Here is a 19,596-nt window from a genome sequence, read left to right on the forward strand (position 1 = left end):
TGGAGAGCTCTCTCCGGGCCTTCCCAGCCTCCCAAGTCCATGGTCTGTGAAAATCCCAGGGGTGGGATTGGCACTGGGGCCTGGTGAACTTTTCTCGGGAGTATGTGCCCCTGGGAGAGGCAAACAGCAGCCAGGGGAAGGAGGGGAGTGACTGCAGGGTCCAGGAATAGGTGCTCTGGGCACTTGTGGGAAGGAGAAGAGAACAGGTCTGCCCAGCAGGGAAGAAGCAGCCCCGAACTGGAGCCCAGTGGCTCAGGGGTTCTGAGCACCAGCTTTGGAATTCCAAATTGGCCAGGGAGGCTCCTGCAGGTCAGTTTCCCAGTGTGCTCTCTGTGTGCCAGCGGCTTTCCCAGAGCCACTGTGCCTGGCTAGACCCACTCAGCATCGCCCCCTCTTCTTCCATCCTCTGAATCGCTGTTCCTGTAACTCTTCCCTAGCATGTGCGCTTTCCTCTCAGTTATTTATCATCATCATCAGCAGCAGCAGCAATAAAGAGCCCACTGTGTGCCTGGAGCAGTGCTGGACACTGGTGACTACAGCCATAGCGTGGTCCCAGTCCTGCTTACCACCCCATACCTGCCATTCTAATTGTGTTTACCGCTGTGTGTCTGGAGAAGGGGAGGCCGTTAACCCCGCCGGAGTGGGACACCCAGAGGCTGCTGCCCTCTGCTCTGTGGCAGCGCCATTCTGCAAATGGTAAGCCTTTGCTAAGACAGGGGACTTGGGGAAGAAGGACCAACGCAAGAAATGGGTCTGCCTGTATTATCCGAAGGGCTAAGAATTGGGGTGAACAGAGGATGAAGAGAGGGTGGCTGGAAAGCCCAGGCGATGGAACCGCAGGAAGGAATTGCATGTGCTTTAGATGCAGCCAAGTTTATCTAATGGGAGACTCAAAGACATAAGAACTTGTTTGGAAAAGCCCTCTTAGCTTCGACTTCCAGTGAACAAGAAATGTACCTAATTGAGGCAAGCCATGGCAGAAAGATCACAGACCTTGGAGCTCTCCCAGGGCAAACTGTTTCATCTCCCAAGCCTCAGTCTCCTCATCTGCAAAATGGGGATCCTCAGGCTTCTTGGCATGGCTGTGGTAGAGATGTGAATGAAACGATGGCTTGCCCAGGATGCGTAACAACAGGTGCCTTCTAGGTACCCGACTCCCCTTTGTTCTCTTGGTCATGATATGTTTAGATCTGTTGTTGGGGCCTGAGGAAGTTGGCCAGATGTCTGTGGCCACCACACCAGAATCCTTGTCCCTGGTGTGCACCGCATTTTCAGCTTCTCAGATCTCCTCCGGCAAGAGTTCTGCAGACACCCGCTAATTGGAGCCTGGAGACTTGGGGGCCATTAAAAAATATCCTTACACCGAAAGTGGTCTTTGTGTTTGAAAACCGCCCCTAGTCCTGGGCTTCCAGACAGGCCAGTGAGTGTAAGGGGCAGTGGCCGGGGTGGAGCCACACATGTGTCCTGGTTCCAAAGCAGATGGGTCATTCTTGCCAAAGGGGATGCATTTGGGATAAAATGCCATGGCTCTTGCTTCAAGATATCAGAGGCCCAGAAGTGACCATGATCTTGGTGAGATGCCCTGATATTTTGTTGTTCTGTAGAGCAGAAGTGAGACACAGCATAAAAGAACTTTAGGTAAACATTTTGGTCTGCCCACTTCCAGACTTCCAGATTGTTCCCAGTGGCTGAAGTGCCTTCGGGGGGCAGGGGTGGGGGCGTGGGGGGGAGATTTGACTTCCCTTTTAGCTCTGTCTCCACCCTCACCCCCATTATCCTCTCTCTTTTTTATTTTTTCCTCCTTAGCCAGCGGCAGCAGCTTAGTATTTGGAACCAGTAACGTAGAATGGCTCAGACTCCTTGGAGCCAAGGTGCATTCTGGCAGCGTCAGCCAAGCACCTGGCCTGGGAGTGGGGGAGGTGGGGGGCGGGGGGGGGGCAGATGGGATGTACCACACTGCCCCTCGTGGGCTTCATGCTCACAGCTCATGGCAGTCCTGGCGCCAGGATCAAGGACTTGCCCTCGGGACCTCGGGAATAGTTCTGCCAAGTACCCCATTGGTCACTTCATTTGGATTCTTCCTCTTTCCTTTCTCTAGCACCTGGCTAGAGGCCTCTCAGAGCATGCTCAGGCACAGAGTGTAGCAGGGGCGTTGGAAAAGACGGGTCATGGAGTACGTGGGTGCAGGAACCCTGAGATTCTAGGGTGTTCACTCTTAGACTCTCACATTTACTTCGCTGCAGTTCAGCAGAACATTGACCCTGGCGTCAACAGCAATGTTCAGATGAGCTGAGATGCGGAAAGCAGAGCAGGAGAACGCTGGGGGCAGCGACAGCCAGACTGGGGTTAACCGCTTGTGGCTGATCACAGACTCTTGGTAAATCCAATGTAGGCCTGGCCTGTCTCCTGGCAGAGAACTCCAGTAGCCAGAGGGTCCTGGCCCTTTGGGGGCCCCTTGGGAGAGCCTGGGGGTCAGATTGGGGTGCAAATGGCATGTGTGTGGCGGGAGTGGGGTGGGGGGATTGGGATCATGTTTCTTGCCCTGGCAAGGGGGGAAGGCAGACCAGTGCTTGCCAACCCTCACTTCCCGTCAGGAATCAGTGAGCATTCCAGCAGGGGAGGCCAAACACCGCGGTGGTGATGACGACGATGATGCTGAAGATGATGTTTTTTCAAAGGACTGATCTAATAATGGGAGTATGAAGCCGCGGTTTGCCTTCTTCCTGCCGTTCAGTCAGCCCTTCTGGCCGTGGCTTTGCCTCGGTTCTTCTCCCTGGATGATGAATTTACAACACCGCCTGGAAGGACGGTGAACATTGCTCTGAGAATCATCATTTTGCTCTTTTAAAACTTATTTTTCTTCCTCTGAGGACTGAATTAGTGCTGTAATTTGCTCCTGATACCACCTAAACCTGTTGTGATGAAAGCTTTTTTCCTTCTTCTTTCTTTAAACCAGGGAGTTCACATATTAACAGAGATGAAAAAGATCATTTGTAATTTATAATGTTCTGGATTGCTTTAGTTTTTTCATTTGTACTTCCCTGGTAAAGCAAGGCATCTGTTCTGCTGTCAGGGCCTCAGTAATCCCCGTGACAGACGGGAGCAGGATCTGAGAGGCAGTCCACACCAGCACGGCCGGTGACGGACAAGTCAAGCTGGGTGACGTGAGTTACTGAGTGTCTCTCCCGCAGTTACTCTCACGGTGGCATTGCTGTATTAGGTAAGCCCTCCGGGGGGCTTGAAGGTCAAGAAATCAGGAAATAAAACTCTTGTAGTATTTGACCTAATCAATACAGCGGGCTCTCAAATAGATATCCAAGTCTTTGGCAGCCGATGTTGGATGGGCAAGGGAAAAAGTGCTTTTTGATAGGTATTGACGGAATCACAGGCGGCTGAGGGAACAGCGGCTCTGTCCGGTTCGACATGCCGGGGCCAGTCTCTGGGAGGGAGGGCCAGTCCATTTGGACTCAGTCTTTCTTGGAGTCTCTGTTTTTTTGTCAGTTTCCACCGGGTTTCCCCTTTGGGGAGCTGAGAATTAGAGTGGGATGAGAGCATCGGACAGGTTTGGAAATGAAGCCCGCTGTAGACCCCGTTGGCACTGGAGACTCGGGCTCCTGTTTCAAAGGAGGAAACCTGACACGGATTCCGGGACCCTGGTCCCAGCCGCACCACCATTCGGAGTGCCAGCCAATGGGTTCTGAAAGCCAGGTGGGCGCCGTGGAGACTCGGAGAGCAGACTTTTCCTCCACACGCTGCCCGTCTGTTGTCCTCAGGAGTTTGGGGAGTCGGCGTTTGGGGCGGTCATGTCATTTGCATCTGGGAAGAAGGATGAAAGGTGATTCGTCTCATGATAAAATCTGGTCGCATAGTTGATCTGTAGCAAAAAAGAGGAAAGAGATAAATGAAATCATCGTGCTCACTTGCCACCTTCTGGTTCTTTTACTCTTTGGTTGTTAAGGGCAACAAGAATGTCAATAAAGAGGCTGGCGGTTGAGGTCTCAGTCCAGGGGCGCTTGCCGGGGACGGTCCTCTGACGGTGGCGCTCTGGTCCAGGTGGGCACCGGCGCTTGGCCTGCACTTTGAGTCATGATGTGCTTGACGGAATTTCTGATCCTCGGCCGTCTCAGTCCCTCCCACCACTCAAGATCCCGAGTCTGTGGGAAATAGTCTTGAGCCAGCTGAAGATCTGTCTCCCAGGGGAAGACATTAGCTATGGGATCTTCCAGGCTGCCTGTTGTGTTTAGTAACACCTTCGTCAGCTGCCCACACGGCAGGGAGGAGGTGGGCCTTGCTGTCCCTTCCCTGGGGGCCTTTTCCTGCCGTCTACATATGGATGTGAATGTGATTGGCCGGCTATGCAGGACCCGCCACCCCCCGTCACCCAGCACTGTGAGGCGGCCCTCCCGCATGTCTGAGTTGAATCTCCCTTACACAGATGAAGAAACTGGTCCTGTGGAGAGGATACATGGTTTGCATGCACCTGGGAGCTGGCCCTGGAGGGCAGGTCTCCCAGCGGAGGCCTCCACATAGCACATCCCATGAGATGTGGCAGTGAGGGTTATTGTGTGTTCCCCTTTTCTACAGATAAGGACACCAGCTCAGAGGGGTTACGTAGCAGAGAGTAATTGCTCTTCTTATCCGAGCATGTTCATTTGTTACGTTTCATCCTTACCATTAAAAGGCATGTCCTGATTTTATAGGGAAGGCCACTCTAAGGCCAAGAAGCTCGTCGTTTGCCCAGATTCTTGGCCTTCTGGACTCCCATGCCCAGACATCTCTGTGATGCATCTGTGCCTGTCTGCCTGGTGCTGTCCGGTCCTCTTCCGGTGCCAGGAGAGTGGCCTGGCCTTGAGGAGGAGTGAGGTGGGGGCCGGGGAAGTGGAAAGTGTGTTGGGAGGGTAATGAGACCAGTGACTGAGTAAGGGCCCGGTGTTGGTCTCAGCAGTGAAAATGGCGTCTTGGAGGGGAGACTGTGATTTTTTCTAGAAAAGAACATGCTTGGTGAGCCTGCGTGGTGCTCATCGCCCTTCCAGGTCTTCCGAAGCTGCTCTGGAATCCTCTCAGCAACACTAGGAAGCAGGTTTCTGCCTCTTTGCAGTTGAGGAAACTGAGTCTCAATGAGTTGAAGAAACTTGTCTTGGGCCACATACCTGGTTCGTGGTAGTGTCGCTCAGTCACTCAGCAAACGTTCATGGAGCATGCGCTGTGTGCCAGGTGCCATCCTGGACACCAGGATCCGTCAGTGAACGAGTAGACCGGTCTCGGTCCTTCCAGACCAGAATTCAAGTGGAGGGAGACATATGATAAACAGCTAATGTAATAAATAAGTAAATCACCCATTTCAGAGGTACCACACAGCACAGGTAAAGGCGATTGGGAGCCCCTGGGTGGGCTGCAGTTCTACATCACTTGGTCCCGGTGAGCTGGGAGAGGGAGGGAGCCATACCAGATCCACACGTGATCCACACGTGGGTCTGATATCACGTCCGCTTTTCAGGAGGAAAGGGAGGCCCAGGGAGTGGGAATGACTTGGCTAAGGTCACACGCTGACTTGGTATCCAAACCAGGTTCGGAACCAGGGATTCCCATAGCTACCTAGTGAAGTCCCACAAGGTTCTTTGTTTCCCCTGCACAGCCCTGACTTGGTTCACCATCTCCAGCCTTCAGTGGCATTGATTTCTGGCAGCCCCATACCAGCCCCAGTGTCTTCCCTATCCTCAGAAGCCCCATATCACTTCTTTCCCATATAAGCATGCGTCCCTTCACCCTAGCATCCCAGCACCCTGAGTGGGGAATTAATGCGTTTTTATTTGAAGTGATCCGCTGCTGTCATTTTTGATATCTCCTGTTTTCGTATGCAGGAACGCAGAGCACAATTAGAATACAGTTATATATCCTCATAGTTATTAAAGCTTGGATTAACATGACATAAAGTTTTGTCTGGGGAGTCTTTTGCTATGGCTCAGGGAGCATTTTTTGTGACAGTAATAGGCTACAGTTAATATACTTGAGTGATACTAGAATCTGTGTTATAAGGCAGAACAAAAGGGGTTTATCTGGGGCTGAATTACAAAGGTGGAATTATCACTGCGAATGATCCACAGAGATCTGGGCTTAATTATTGTCGCTTGTGTCATTTCAGCATAATATGGGTAGTTACTGAAGCAGAGTAGAAGTGCGGGAGGGCCAGCTTGTCAATCACTGGGCGAATGCCTGGACTCCCGCCCCGTCTTCCAAGCCCAGTGCTGGCCACTTGTCCTGCAGGTCCACGGGGATTGAGACCTTTGGCCATCCCTGGATTGTGGTGCTTTGGGTTTTATAATGTTTCTGCTGGGTGGTTTTAATGAACTTCTGTGTCCCCCAGCCCAATCCTTTGCCCCCCACTATATGCCCCCCAATGTAGGTCCCCTGCCCTCCTGGCCCCGTTGAACTGTCCACGAGGGTGATGAACTGGCTGGTCCACTGCATTTTCTCAGTGGCAGTGCCAGTGCCACCTTCCAGAGCCTAATTGTTGTGACAAGCACAGGAGGTGAGCTAATGTGTTCTGCCAGCCATTTGGTCACAAAGGCCAGTGTGGCTAGCCCAGGTGTCTGCCTGCACATGGGCCTGCTCAGGTGAACCGCTTCCCCATCAGTTCCCAGAGGACAGAGCATGGGGCAGCAGGTGGGCGGAGCTTGGGACAGCAGGAGGGTGGAGCCTGGGGCAGCAGCATTGTGGGCAATTTTGTCCCCCTCCCCCACTCTGGTGCCCAGCCATGGCGTTCGCATTCCTCTGGGGGTTGCGTCGGGTCCCAGGAACCAGGGTTGGGAACAGGATAGCTCAGCACTGAACAGGGCAGGGCACCCGAAGGCTTTAGAAATGCTATTTATAAGGAGCATAACCTTTTTTTTTATATTCTCCAGCTGCCAGGTGTAGGATTACAACTTGTTCTGTTGGTGGCCTCTGTGAACTGTGAGCTGCTTGGCTGTGCTCAGTGGTCAGTGCTGTGTTGGGCCCTGGGCAGTGTAGCTTTTCCTGCCCAACCTGTTTTCCGAGAGGCCGTTGTCCTGCTTGGTGAAAAGCCTCCCCGAGGTGCTCCACTTGTAGAGCGAGAAAGGAACAGGTCTGTGTTGGGCAGCTCTGTGGCAGGAAGTGGACAGGGACTTGGGGTCATTTTCTCCAGTAGAGCTGGGCGGCTGTACTTCCTGGAATGGAGAGGTCCAGCGAGGTGGAGCACCTTGCTCAGGTTACCTGGCTGGGAAATCAAGAAGACAGGACTTTGTGTATCTGAATCCCAAGGCCATGATTTTCAACTAGACTTGTGTTCATTAAAAATACAGATTCCTGGGCCATGCCCCAGAACTATGGAATCACACTCTCTGGAGGAGTGGCCTGGGGCTGTGCATTGAACCAGGGTACTGGGTGATCCGTGTACATGCAGATGATTGGGAACCATTGCACTGCTGGCCTTGGAGGCCAGCCATGAGTTTGCCCTGAAATACTCTCCATACCAGGATCACAGGTCCATGGGACATTGTACCCCATGGGACAGGGATGACAGGAAGTGGGAGGATGACCTCACATTAATTAGAGCCAAAGGGAACACATGGAACGTTCTTAAAGTCTCCCATTTTGTAAATGAGAGATTTAAGACGTGAAGTAAGAGAGTTCGTGCCCAAAGACACACGTTCAGGGCAGAGCTGGCCCTGATACCTGTTACCCCCACTGCCCTATCCTATATAATTAAAGCCCAGCGACCAGAATGACCAGAATGACCAGAGACCAAAACCACCACGGCCCCTCGCTGGGCTGGCCTCGCCCCCCAGCAAGCAGTTAGGGGTGATCAGCAGGCAGGCGAGTGGTTGGGGGTGATCAGGTAGGCAGGTGAGCAGCTGGGGGCAATCAGGCAGGCAGATGAATGGTTAGGGGCGATCAGGCAGGCAAGCAGGCAGAGCCCCACAATCGATCACCTCAAAGAGGGAGACCCAGGCCACAGCCTGCAGAGGGACGTTGGGCGGCTGCGATGGGAGGCGCTGGTGGCAGTGGACGCTGCAGGGCGGGGCTGGCACCACGGCGGCTCCTGAGCGGGCATGGCGCCTGCAGCCTGGCCCAGGCCCCAGGGTCGCAGCCTCTCCTTGTGGCTTCTGCAGGGCTAGACTGCCACTCCTCCTGCTATGATGCCTGGGCAGATCCCGGACCCTTCCATGACTGTGGGCTCTCTGCCAGGGCTTGGCCCCCTGACCGGACTCCCCAGCTTGGCCCTGACTGCAGAGGAGCTGAAATGCACTGACATCCACAACATTGGGGCCATGATCGCCCCTTTGCACTTCCTGGAGGTGAAACTGGGCAAGAGGCCTCAACCTGTGAAAAGTGAGCTAGATGAGGAAGAGGAGCGGAGGAAAAGGCACTGGGGAAAGAACAAAGTGGCAGCAGCCCCATGCCAGAACAAGAAGAAGGTGTGGAAGGATTTCTGCAGCCGGAATCTGAGTGGCTGGAGCTCATGAATGCGAAGCTGAAAACGCAGATGAAGGAGCTGAAGCAGGAGTGGAAGCAGCTCATCCTGATGCTCAACTGGCATCTCCCCACCTGCATCATCAGGACCAACAGTGTTAAGACCCCCGACTCAGAAGGCAACCCACTGCTGCAGCAGCTGGTAAAGAAGTGACCATGGGCTGGGAGGAGGAAGAGGAGAGGGAGGAGCAGGAGGGTCCCAGAGGGCTCTTCCTTGCTGCATGAAAAACTCTTCAATGAGGCTCAGCACAGCCAGCATCAGCCAGGCTTTTTTGTGAAACTCAGATCAGCCACACCAGGGGAAGAAACCCAGGCTGATGAAACCTAGGACCAAGTGCTGAGACCAAAGTAGTCCTGGGGGGGAGGGGGGCTGTTCTGCCTGGGGCCAGGCTTGCAGGAGGCAGGACAGAGGCTCTGGGCCAGAGAGATGCCCAACCAGGCAGCTGTGGGCACTTCTCCGGCCTCTCCGCCAGGACACCCACCCAAAGGACCTCTGAGCAGCCAGGAAAAGCCATGAGTTGCAACCAAAATTAGGCTGAGTATGGAACTCAGAGTGAAACTGCAATCTGCCTGCCCCCAGCCCTGACCCTGACCCTGATCCTGATGGAAGGCTGGAGACGGGCACAGTGCCAGGCCCTGCTGTACCCACCCACTGTGGTCCAGCTCAGTCCTGCCCGGAGTGGCAGCCGGGGTGCACCCTCGCTGGCCCTGCTGGAGTTGCTGTGGGCACGAGGCACAGGCGCCCTTCCAAAGCACATACTCACTGAATGTTTACAGACTGGCTGTCCTGGCAGGGCTTTCAACTGCACATGTTTTTTATACTTTTTTTAAAAATATTTTTTACAAAAAAAGGTTTTATACAAGCAATATATAAATGGATTTCTATAATCACTCGATGTGATACATTATAAATATGCTATGGCTTGTTTGTTATGAACAGATATTCAGTAGTTATGGCCGTTGTGTGTAACTTCTAAGTACTGTAGTCTCTGGGTGTTAGGGGTGGCAGGGGCTGGGTTGCGGTGCATTTCCATCCTGGTAAACCCTTCATAGTACTAGTACTCAGTTTTGTATCACTCAGTAAACATTACTCTTACAGAAAGAAAGAAAGAAAGAAAGAAAGAAAGAAAGAAAGAAAGAAAGAAAAGAAAAGAAAAGAAAAGAAAAGAGAAAAGAAAAAGGGAGGCCCAGGCCATCCAACCCATCACACCCCACGCCTGTCGCCTGCAGAGGGAGGCGGAGGCGACTGGTGCCAGGGGAGGGGTGGGACTGCAGATGGCAAGCAGTGGCAGCAGCAGGGGTGGGACCAGCTGCCTGCAGCTGGGGGAAGGAAAGCCCCGAGAGGCCCTGATCTCAGGCCAGGCCTAGGGACCCTGGATTGTGAGAGGGTGCAGGCTGGGCTGAGGGACCCCCCGCCCCCCAAGTGCATGAATTTTTGTGCACCGGGCCTCTAGTAAAAAATAATGCCCAGCCCAGCCGGCGTGGCTCAGTGGTTGAGCGTCAACCTCTGAATCAGGAGGTCATGGTTTGATTCCCAGTCAGGGCACATGCCCGGGTTGTGGGCTCCATCCCCAGTGTAGGGCATGCAGGAGGCAGCCAATCAATGATTCTCATTGATGTTTCTCTCTCTCTCTCTCTCTCTCTCTCTCTCTCTCTCTCTCTCTCTCTCTGTTTCCCTTCCTCTCTGAAATCAATAAAAACATCTTTTTAAAAAATAAATAAATAATTGTCCATTGCCCTTTGCCTTTCCATTGCTAAGATGGTTTAGAAGAAGTGCGGTTGTAATTAGAATAAACACAGTATTTTTCTTTATTGCAACAAGGCCTTCAAAGGGAAAAAAAATCTCAATACCCCAATTATGCCAAAGCATTCCCAGTCCTATCCAGGAGTAATTAAAAAATACAGCTGACGCTTGTTCTCTTGCTTGTTTTTAAATGAATAGCTAAGTATCTGTCAAGATGATGAGCGCCTAGGCCGCTGACGGCCTTACGATCTCAATTTGCTCCCAGGAACTTCAGAGATGAGAACACAAAGGCTGTGGTTTTGAACGGTGAGGCACCTGGCCACCCCAGGCACACTCGTTTGGTGGTTGGTGGGGCATCTCTCCCTACCCGAGACCAGGTGTGGGGTGGCAGGCCAGACTCAGCATCTACGTCCTCATTCAGTCTCAGATTCTCCTCTGTGCCTGTGAGCGGGTCAGACAGGTTCTTCTGCCGTCCCTCTGCAGAACACAGGACGTAAGGGTTTTCAGGATCTTGGCATTGAATTAGTTTGGCTTCTTGGGGGAAAATCCTCCTGTTGCAAGTCACTTTTTAATTAGTTTATAGAATCTTTATTTCTAAATGATGCCACTATATGAATTGAGGTGTTGAGATGTCATGTTGCATATTGACACCATTCCTTTGGTGACAATTGGGCTTTATTTCTCAGAAGCTAAAGGCAAATCTATAGGCATTTTCCTCACCCCATTCCCAACACACGTTTTTCCAAAGACAAAATCAAGGGCAGACTTGAAGAGGACATGATCCCATAACGTATTATAGCATTAGTCATTCTTAATGTTTATCCATCAGTTTACAGTGTGTGTGCATATGCTTGGAGTTCCAGTTATCTATTGGTGCATAACAAATCATGCCAAAATTAGCTGGCTTGAAACAACAATCATTTTATTATCTCTTGTGGTTTCTACAGGAATTTGCATGGGGCTTGGTTGGGGGTATCTCATGAGGCTGCAGTTAGATAGTGCCCGGCACAGCAGAGGGCTGACCAGGTATCTCTCTCTTCGTGTGGTCTCAGGACTTGTCCATGTGGCCTCTGCAAAAGCTGGCTTGAGCTTCCTCACATCATACAGCAGCTTAGGGCTCCCGCACAAGTATCCCAGCAAACAAGGCAGGAGTGGCTTCACTTTTTCTGACCTGGCCTTGAAAGTCATAGGACACAAGTGAGTCACAAACTCACCTAATATAAAGGGGTGGGATGGAGACTTCACCTCCTGTTGGGAGGGTTGGCGGGTCCCTTCTTGGTAGAGCAGCAAATGTTTGACAGCCACTGTTAGCTGAGGAAGGCTCGCCTGGGTCTGTACAGCGTGTGATGACCAGACTGTACCCAGAGCTCTGTCCCATCAGTTCTGTTGGCGAGTGCACTCAACTAAGGACAAACTCCGCTGTGCCCTAAAAATAAATAAAAACACTAATCAAAGAGACTGGACAAAAATCATACACCTATGGATAAGGACAGCGGGGGGGGGGGGGAGGTAAGGGAAGAGGGGGGGGTAGGAACTGGGTGGTGGGGAGATATGTGGGGAAAAAGGAGAAACAATTGTAATCTGAACAATAAAGATTCATTAAAAAGAAATTCAAAAAAAACAACACTTATTATTATTATTATTATTACAGCACCAGAAGCCAACACCTGTGTGTTTCTATGTGTGCAAATGCACCTTCCACTTAATCTCATTTCATTACCCTTTTAAGAACATTCTATTAACTCAGGTTCAGAGAGTAAGTAAATTGTGCCATTGCTTGTCCAAGGTCACTGTGGTTCCTGAGAGTCAGATGTGAAGCCAAATGTCTGGGACCCTGGGACTCAGACCCTCGACCGCTCTGCCAGTGTCCCAGTCGGCCGGTGCTGAGCCACAGTCCAGAGGCCGGGCCAGATCGAGGACATCCACGGGGGTGTGTGCTGTGCTGAGCTGAGCGCCTTTGCCAGGCTTGTTGAAAATAGGCTCATTTTTATGTGTTGATTGCCACACACGCTCAGCCAGAAGCTCTTGCTTTATCATCTCGTTTAAAGTGAGTGGAGGAAGCTCCCTCATCGAGGACCTGGCCTCCTCCAGGCCAGGCCGGCCAGCCCCCAGCTCCCTCTGCCTGTGCTGCAGGGCTATCACATTAATCTTGCAGAATCAGCCCATCTCCCAGTGCCTGAAACAGATTCCGGTGTGTTGGGAGAAGTACTTTGGAATGACCCAAGGGACATTTGCTGATTCATTCCCCTCCGTTACTGTTCCAAGAGTCTGAGCCCAGCTTTGGGGGAATGAGATGGACCTAGAAGGACCTCAACTCCTGGAGGTTTTATCCCACAGACCCTTCCAGAAAGCTGCCCGTCAGGCACACTTTCTGTGTCTCAGGGTTTCCCAGAGGTTCCTTGCAGGGTGGATTTGGAACTGTCCCAGGGGCTCTAGAAGGGGGACCCCAGGAGAGAGAGGGCAGGTGGGGCAGGAAGAATGAAGGGCTCAGAACCAACAGTTAACATTTATTGAACATTCTGTGTACACCAGGCAGTTCACACTGGATACCTCGTTTCTGACTTCAGTTCAGAGAGATGGGCATCTTTTCCCGTTTTATAGGCCACATGGCACCGAGTTTAAGAGCGTGCGCCCTGAGGTCCGCTGTGGGGTTTAGTCCAGGCTCTGCTCCGTATAAAGTGGGTGAATGTAGCCAAATTGGTCAGCCCTCTAGAGCAGCGGTCACCAACCGGTGGTCTCTGAGATCCGAAAGGGGGGCGACCCCTGCTCTAGAGCTCTGTTTCCTTGTTGATAAGTGACCTTCACCTTGATGCTAATGGCAGCTTCCTGAAAGGGTTACTGTGAGAATTAAACCAGACCACGCTGCGAAATGCCTCGCATGGTGTTGTGTGTACAGAAACTGTGTAATACGACTTAACTGCTGTTATTCTTGTTGTTTTTATTATTAACAACCTGAGGGACCGGACAGAGAATGAAGGCAGTGGTTCTGTCATATTAAATTGCCTGTTGTTATTCTGCCTTCCGGGTAAGTCTGGGCTCCAGGCTCAGGCCTTCCAGCACCTGATGGTGGGTTGCTGCTGTGGTCAGAAGGTTTTGGTGAGGCTGTGTGCATGTGTGTGCCGCGGAGGCTGTGTGTGGGGGTGGCTGCGCCCGCCCTTCCTCAGCTTTGACCTTCCAGCCCATCCTCCGCCCCGACGTGGCCTTGGGAGCAGATGTGCAGCTAGCTGGTGGCTTGGGTCCGGGCTCCTGCTTGCTCGCCAAAGTCTGAGCTTCTGTTTATGACTAATTGCTTTGTTTGTTCTGTATGAGACACTTAATTTTTTTTTTCAGTGATTTACTCCTCTTTGTAATTAGGTGTAGTGATTAGAATCTTGTTCCTATTACAATGGAGTTTTCCTTTTAATTCATGCACACTCACCAGGCCTGTCTCCGGCTGCTCCATTGATTGTCCCCAGTTGGCTTTTCCCAAGCTGTCATATAAATCAGTTCAGGGGTGGCTTCAGGACTGACGTGAGTCTCAGACATCAAATATATCTGACTGGGGGTTCTGTTATATTCAGCTATCATACTTGGGGATGAATTCTCAATGATTAAGGACATGAGAGTTGGCAAATTACTTTAATAAGTATTCTTTATTTCCCCATCAACTCCTTTTATTAAAAATTTAAAAAATGTTGTTGTACACAGACGTTGACATTTGGCTACGAAACATAAACAGCAAAATATTAATAATGGTGATTTGTATTTTCTTATTGGGCTCATTGGCAGTTCCTGTTATATGCATGTAATGAATATGTTGAAAAATAAATGTTGCCCTGGCGGGTGTGGCTCAGTTGGTTGGAGTGTCTTTCTGTACACCTAGGTTGCAGGTTCGATTCCTGGTCAGGGCGAGTATGGAAGGCAACCAATCGATGTTCTCTCTCACATCAATGTTTCTCTCTCTCTCTCTCTCTCTCTCTCTCTCTCTCTCTCTCTCTTCCTTCCCTCCCTTCTCCATGTCCCCTCTCTCTCTAAAAAAAATCAATAAGCATATCCTCAGTTGAGGATTAAATAAATAAATAAATGTTTCGAAAGCCCTTTTTTATAACAGATTAGGCACGGTACATTTGTCAGCTAGCTCAAGGTCATTCCACACATCAGCAAGAGTCCAGGTCTTGAAAGTCCCAGGGCAATTGCTCCACCTCCACAGCTGCCCTTTAGCTGTCTGTCAGTGAAGAAATAATCCTGAGTCCTTGCTCGGTGGTGACGGGCAGAGAAGACTTAAGATGTGGTTTCTGTTCACAAGGTGCTGCTCATGGTTTGGGGAGAGAGGTTTCTATTGAAAGTTTCTCTTCCCTTGACCATGACTCCAACCTCTATGATTGCCCAGACTTCGGTTTCTCCTTCGTGATGCTGGAAAGATACCTGGTGCCAGCGCTGTTGCCTCTGCTGCTTCCTGCACAAGCCCCTCCCCTCCTGTTGTTTCACATCAGGCCCCCTTGTTGAAAGCCCCCAAGCCTGTGTGTCCAGCCGCCATGGCCTCAGGACATCCCAGAGCCAGCCCCTCTGGGAACCTCCTCGTGGAGTTCCTTGTGGTCTTTATTCTGTTCTCCCCACTGTGGAGGGGGGACAAAGCCCTGTCTCCATAAGCAAAGGGGCTGGAGGGAATTCAGGAGAGAGTGGGTAACCCCAGGGTCTGGACCAGGGGCGTGTATCTGTGGGGGCCAGAGAGACCTGAGTCTGGAAGGTAGGGATGAGGCCAGCTGGTATTGGGCTATGAGTGTTTGGACATGACCCTTTGGGCAGTGGACACATGGAAGGCTCCAAGGGATCCTTGAGGATAAGTGTCCAGGCTGCACTGAGTTGGAGAGATGAGAGCGCAGCCAGAATATCAGTGGTCACAGGAATGAGGTCATTGTGTGGCTGGCCCAGACTTACAGTGACAAGGTCCTGGAACTCACAGGGATGTCCAAGAGCCAAGAAAGGGTGGGGTGGAGGCGACATCAAAGAAGAAGTGATGGAATGGGACAGGGAGCTTGGAAGAGGAAAGGGTCAATGATGGCATAAAGCTTTCAGTCATGGGAGGTGGTGGTCCACTGGTGAAAATGGAGTTGTGGGACGTTGGGGGAGAAAGCAGGTGGTATGTCCTTGTTAAGAAGTGTTGGTTTTTTGTTTTTTATTTTTAAATATTTTTATTGATTTCAGAGAGGAAGGTGGAGAGAGAGAGATAGAAACATCAATGATGAGAGAGAATCATTGATCAGTTGCTTCCTTCAAGTTCCTTGCTGGGGATCGAGCCCACAACCTCAGTATGTGCCCCGACCGGGAATCGAACCGAGCCCTTCTGGTTCATAGGTCCATGCTCAACCACTGAGCCACACTGGCTGGGCAAGAGGTATTGGATTTTGAGGAACATCCACGTGGCAAGAAAACCCATGGCAGAGAAGCGAGGCTGGCACTCTGGGGACAGGCCTGAGAGGAGCCCCCAGAGGTGGGTGGCTGTGGAAGTTGTGTTCTTGCACAGAGAGAAGCTAAGACAGACAGGGTGGGGTGACGATAGTGCAGGGGGGTGACAAACTGGAGGCTTATGGGTTGGGAGAAGGAAGGGGGCCAGGAAACGTTACCCAGAGAGGAGCAGAGCACGTGGTGCCTAGGAACCCTGGGAGCAGAGTGCACTGAGCCTGATGCAGGGGTGGGGTTTGGGTAGTTTCTGAGTTTTCCTGGATATGTTTTCCTATTTAATAAAAGAGGAGGTGGGGCCTTCCAGATTTTGTTGACTAAATTAACAGAGGTAACCTTCATTCTCTAGATAGTTCTTGCTTTCCAAAAGAATGGCTGTCCAGAGTTCCCCAAATGCTGTAAGACTTTATGCAGCTTTGTAGCATATGCACTATTTTGCAGGGAAGGAAGCCAGAGTGAAGTTTAAGGTAAAGGCCATGTTCATACTTATTTGATAGGGTTAGTTGGATGGCATCTTGGCTTGGGTTGTGTCTTTACGTCAGGGGAGGGGACAAGGTGAAAGCAAATAAGGAAATAAAAGCAGTTTCTCTGGCTGCAGCTTTCTCTGGAACCAAAGAGGAACTCAATGAGTTTTCCTTTGCAGGTAAAGCACAGTTTTATTCTGCAGCTGAGACTTTCCTAAGTAACACAGCCTTCCTTCAAACCTCCCCTCTCAGGCTTCCTCCCCGTCCTGCCCGGCCCCCTCCCTTCCTCCAGACTCTCTTTAAAACAGACTTTCATGCACGAGGAAGCCTCATAATGTAATACTCGTCTTATCTTCACGCGTCCCCAGCAGGCATTGACAAAAGGACAGTGGGCGAGCCTCAGATATCTCCGCGGCGACGGAAGGTTGGACGTGTTCTTTTGAGACAGCTCACCTGGGTCTGTCCAGAGCAAGAACCTGCTGGGGCAATTAGCCGCGTCCAGAGCTCTGGCACGCAGGCGCCTTCCCTTTGAAAGGCGTTTCGCAGGTGCTGCACCTGCGTCCCTGTGATGACTGGCACAGGCAGAGTGTCCCGAGGACTTGGGGAAAACCTGCGGGGTCATTACGGCTCGTCTGGGAGATGAGAGGAATCTGTGATTTTCTGTTGGGAATTTGTATGCACAGAGATGCGATAAAGATGCTTACGGCCCCTTTTATTTCCCAGCCGCCTCGGGAGTGGACCAGCCTCGCTTCTTTCCTTGGCTGTGGGTGCTCTCTTTGTGGTTTGTGCCTAACGCCGTGGTCCCTGGGAGTTCGGGTGGTCACTGCATTGTCCCCGAGGACCAGTCAGTCTGCAAGAAGAGGTCTTCTCCTGGCCCCGGGGGTGTGGATGGAGGGCTCTGCCATGCTTTCCCCAGCTGTCTGCACATCTGGAGGAGTTCAGCCTGTCTGATTAGAGTTGAGCAAGACTGGAGCTTGTTTTTCATGCCCGTTGATGGAAAACCTTCCCTTACCCTCCTTGTATAGGTTCAGGGACACAAGGGTCAGCCTAGGGGGCTGGGCAAGGGAAGGCAGATTTCTGACAGCTAAGAAACGCATGGAGTGGTGTGTGCCGGGGCAAAGGGCGATCTGTGCAGTGATTTTCAAGCAAGCGTGGGCCCGGCCCAGCCTCGCCAGCCTCCTGAGGATGCTAATATGGTGCATTGAAATGGTGAATGTTTTCCCACAGTCGAATCCATAATTCATTTGGTATTAGGCTATGCAAAATCCTTTCTTATTTCTCTTCTTTTTATCTCACCCCCAAGCTTCTTTTATGATGAATCAGTCTTAGTCTCTCTGCCTGTCTCCCCTGTCAGTCTGTATTTCTCTCCGTCGGTGAGTGTCTCCCTCTGCTTTCTCTGTCTCTCTTCCTCGCCCCCCCCACCTTTCTTTCTCCCTCCCCTGTGCCCTCCCCACAATGACTAGGAGCATTAAGACCAGAGCCTTTTCCTACAAATGCAATGTGTCCTCTTCAAAGTGGGAGTCTGTGTACTTATTCCAAAGATCTCGCCTCTGCTCTGAGCGTTTTCAAAGCTTTCCCTGTGAACTCATAGTCAAACTCTGGCATTTTCTTCTGAATATCCTCGCTGGTGATAAATCTTTGGCCTTTGAAAGTGGATGTGATTTTTGGAAACCATCACTGGACTTAGTTCCAAGTGACTTGTGGCCAAGATTGATTATGCTGTTTTTGGACCAGAATGCAGCAGGACTATAAAATAATAAGACTAGTTGTCTTGCCTGACTTGGGAACTGACTAGAAGGGAATCCCGCCCTCCCTACCCCACCCCCCATTCTAGTAAAAACACATTTGAAGTCTTAGTCGGTAACGACAGGGCCTTTCATGGAAGTTCTTGGAAGGGGACATTGACTGTTTGGTATCCATCCTGGTGTGTGCGTTTGTCAAGCAACAAGACAGGTTGTATTTTATTTAATCCTTGTTGTGCATTAGGCATCAGACAAGCCAGCAGACGCAAGATAAGGGCCAGGGTCATTTATGAGTTAGTGATGATCTAGCTCTGGGCACATGGGTAGCAGAAATTGACCTTTTAGCTCCTGCTGCAGGTTAGCAGTGACTGTATTTGGGAGCACCTGGAGCCTCCTGCATCCTCGCACCCTATCCCCCTGTTGGGCACACAGTTCTGCATTGATCGGGAGTCCACCACCACCCGCACACATTGATTGGGCCACACTCTACTGGCACTGCCCCGTCACCTGCTGCCCCTGCCTGTATGGACCCCCCAGACACCCCGCCCCCAGGGTGCACAGAAGTGGAGATATCTGCACAGACAGCCTATCCTTCCTCATCCTGCCCCAGGAAAAGCAACCCATTTGCTCCATGAGTGACTAATAAAGTGGAACTCTTATTTTGAAGTGATGAATGGAAAATCCCTGTGAGGGTAAAGTTCAGGGTCCTCAATAGGAATGGAAAGGTTTGCTGCCATGGGAAACAAGAGTGCAGCTCATGCAGATATGCTAATGAGCCCAGCAGCACCAGTGAGGGGTGGCTAGAACCTGGGAGACCAGGGCACGGCTGCTGTCCTGTGAGAAAGGCCTGCACCTGGCCGGCTGGGCGCTGAAGGAGCTGTGTTCTTGAGAACAGAGCAGTCAGTGGTCCCCGATATTTTGGGTACCCACCTGGCCCCATATGTAGTTATTACAATATTATTGGCAATGTCCCCCATGTTGTACTTTACATCTGTGACTATTCTATAACTACCAATTCGTATTCTTAATTCCTTCACCCAGCCCCACAGCCCCCCTTCCCTCTGCCAGCTGTCAATCTGTTCTCTGTATCTATGAGTCTATTTTTATTGTTTGTTTATTTTGTTGTTTAGATTCCACATATAAGTAAAATCATAAGGTATTTGTCTTTCTCTGACTGCCTTATTTCACTTAGCATAACACCCTCTAGGTCTAAGCCATGCTGTCTTAAAAGGTAAGATTTACTTCTTTTTTATGGCTGAGTAGTATTCCATTGTGTAAATGCACCACAGCTTTTTTATCCACTCATCTATTGATGAGCTGCTTGTGTTGCTTCCACATCTTGGCCCTTCAGTTCCTTTCTGAAAATCCAGACCACACGTTCAGGATGGAGGCCCAGCCCTTCTGTGGCTCACATGGGCCAGGCCCTCACTGATGGCGGCCCTGCTCCCTTGGCTTAGGTATCACCGCAGACCTGTTGCTCTAGATCTGGGGCGATATCCATGACAAACCATCTGTTTCCTTTGGACAAATTAGTGTTATTTTTGCTGTGAGTTTTCAGAGCCCCCGAGGGCATGAATGAATGACGAAAGACTCCAGAATGTCTGTGTGTGCGCTGCAGGGGGCTACACCTCTCGGAGAACTTGTCACATACGGTGAGGTGGTCATGTCTGTCCCCCGGGGCTTCGTGAGCAGGAACCAAACCTTCCCTATTTTAGCA

The 19,596-nt window shown here is 51.1% G+C and overlaps 1 protein-coding gene and 1 pseudogene across 5 annotated transcripts in view; both read left to right on the forward strand.

The window, feature by feature from the left end:
* The window catches only part of MSI2 (musashi RNA binding protein 2), a 367,561-nt gene that overhangs the window by 205,672 nt on the left and 142,293 nt on the right, over positions 1-19,596 (forward strand). The gene's annotated exons all lie outside the window — the stretch shown is intronic.
* Positions 8,154-8,644, forward strand: LOC129147335 (jun dimerization protein 2-like; annotated as a pseudogene).

This window comes from Eptesicus fuscus, chromosome 20 (assembly GCF_027574615.1).
Source record: "Eptesicus fuscus isolate TK198812 chromosome 20, DD_ASM_mEF_20220401, whole genome shotgun sequence".
Classification (NCBI taxonomy): Eukaryota; Metazoa; Chordata; class Mammalia; order Chiroptera; family Vespertilionidae; genus Eptesicus; species Eptesicus fuscus.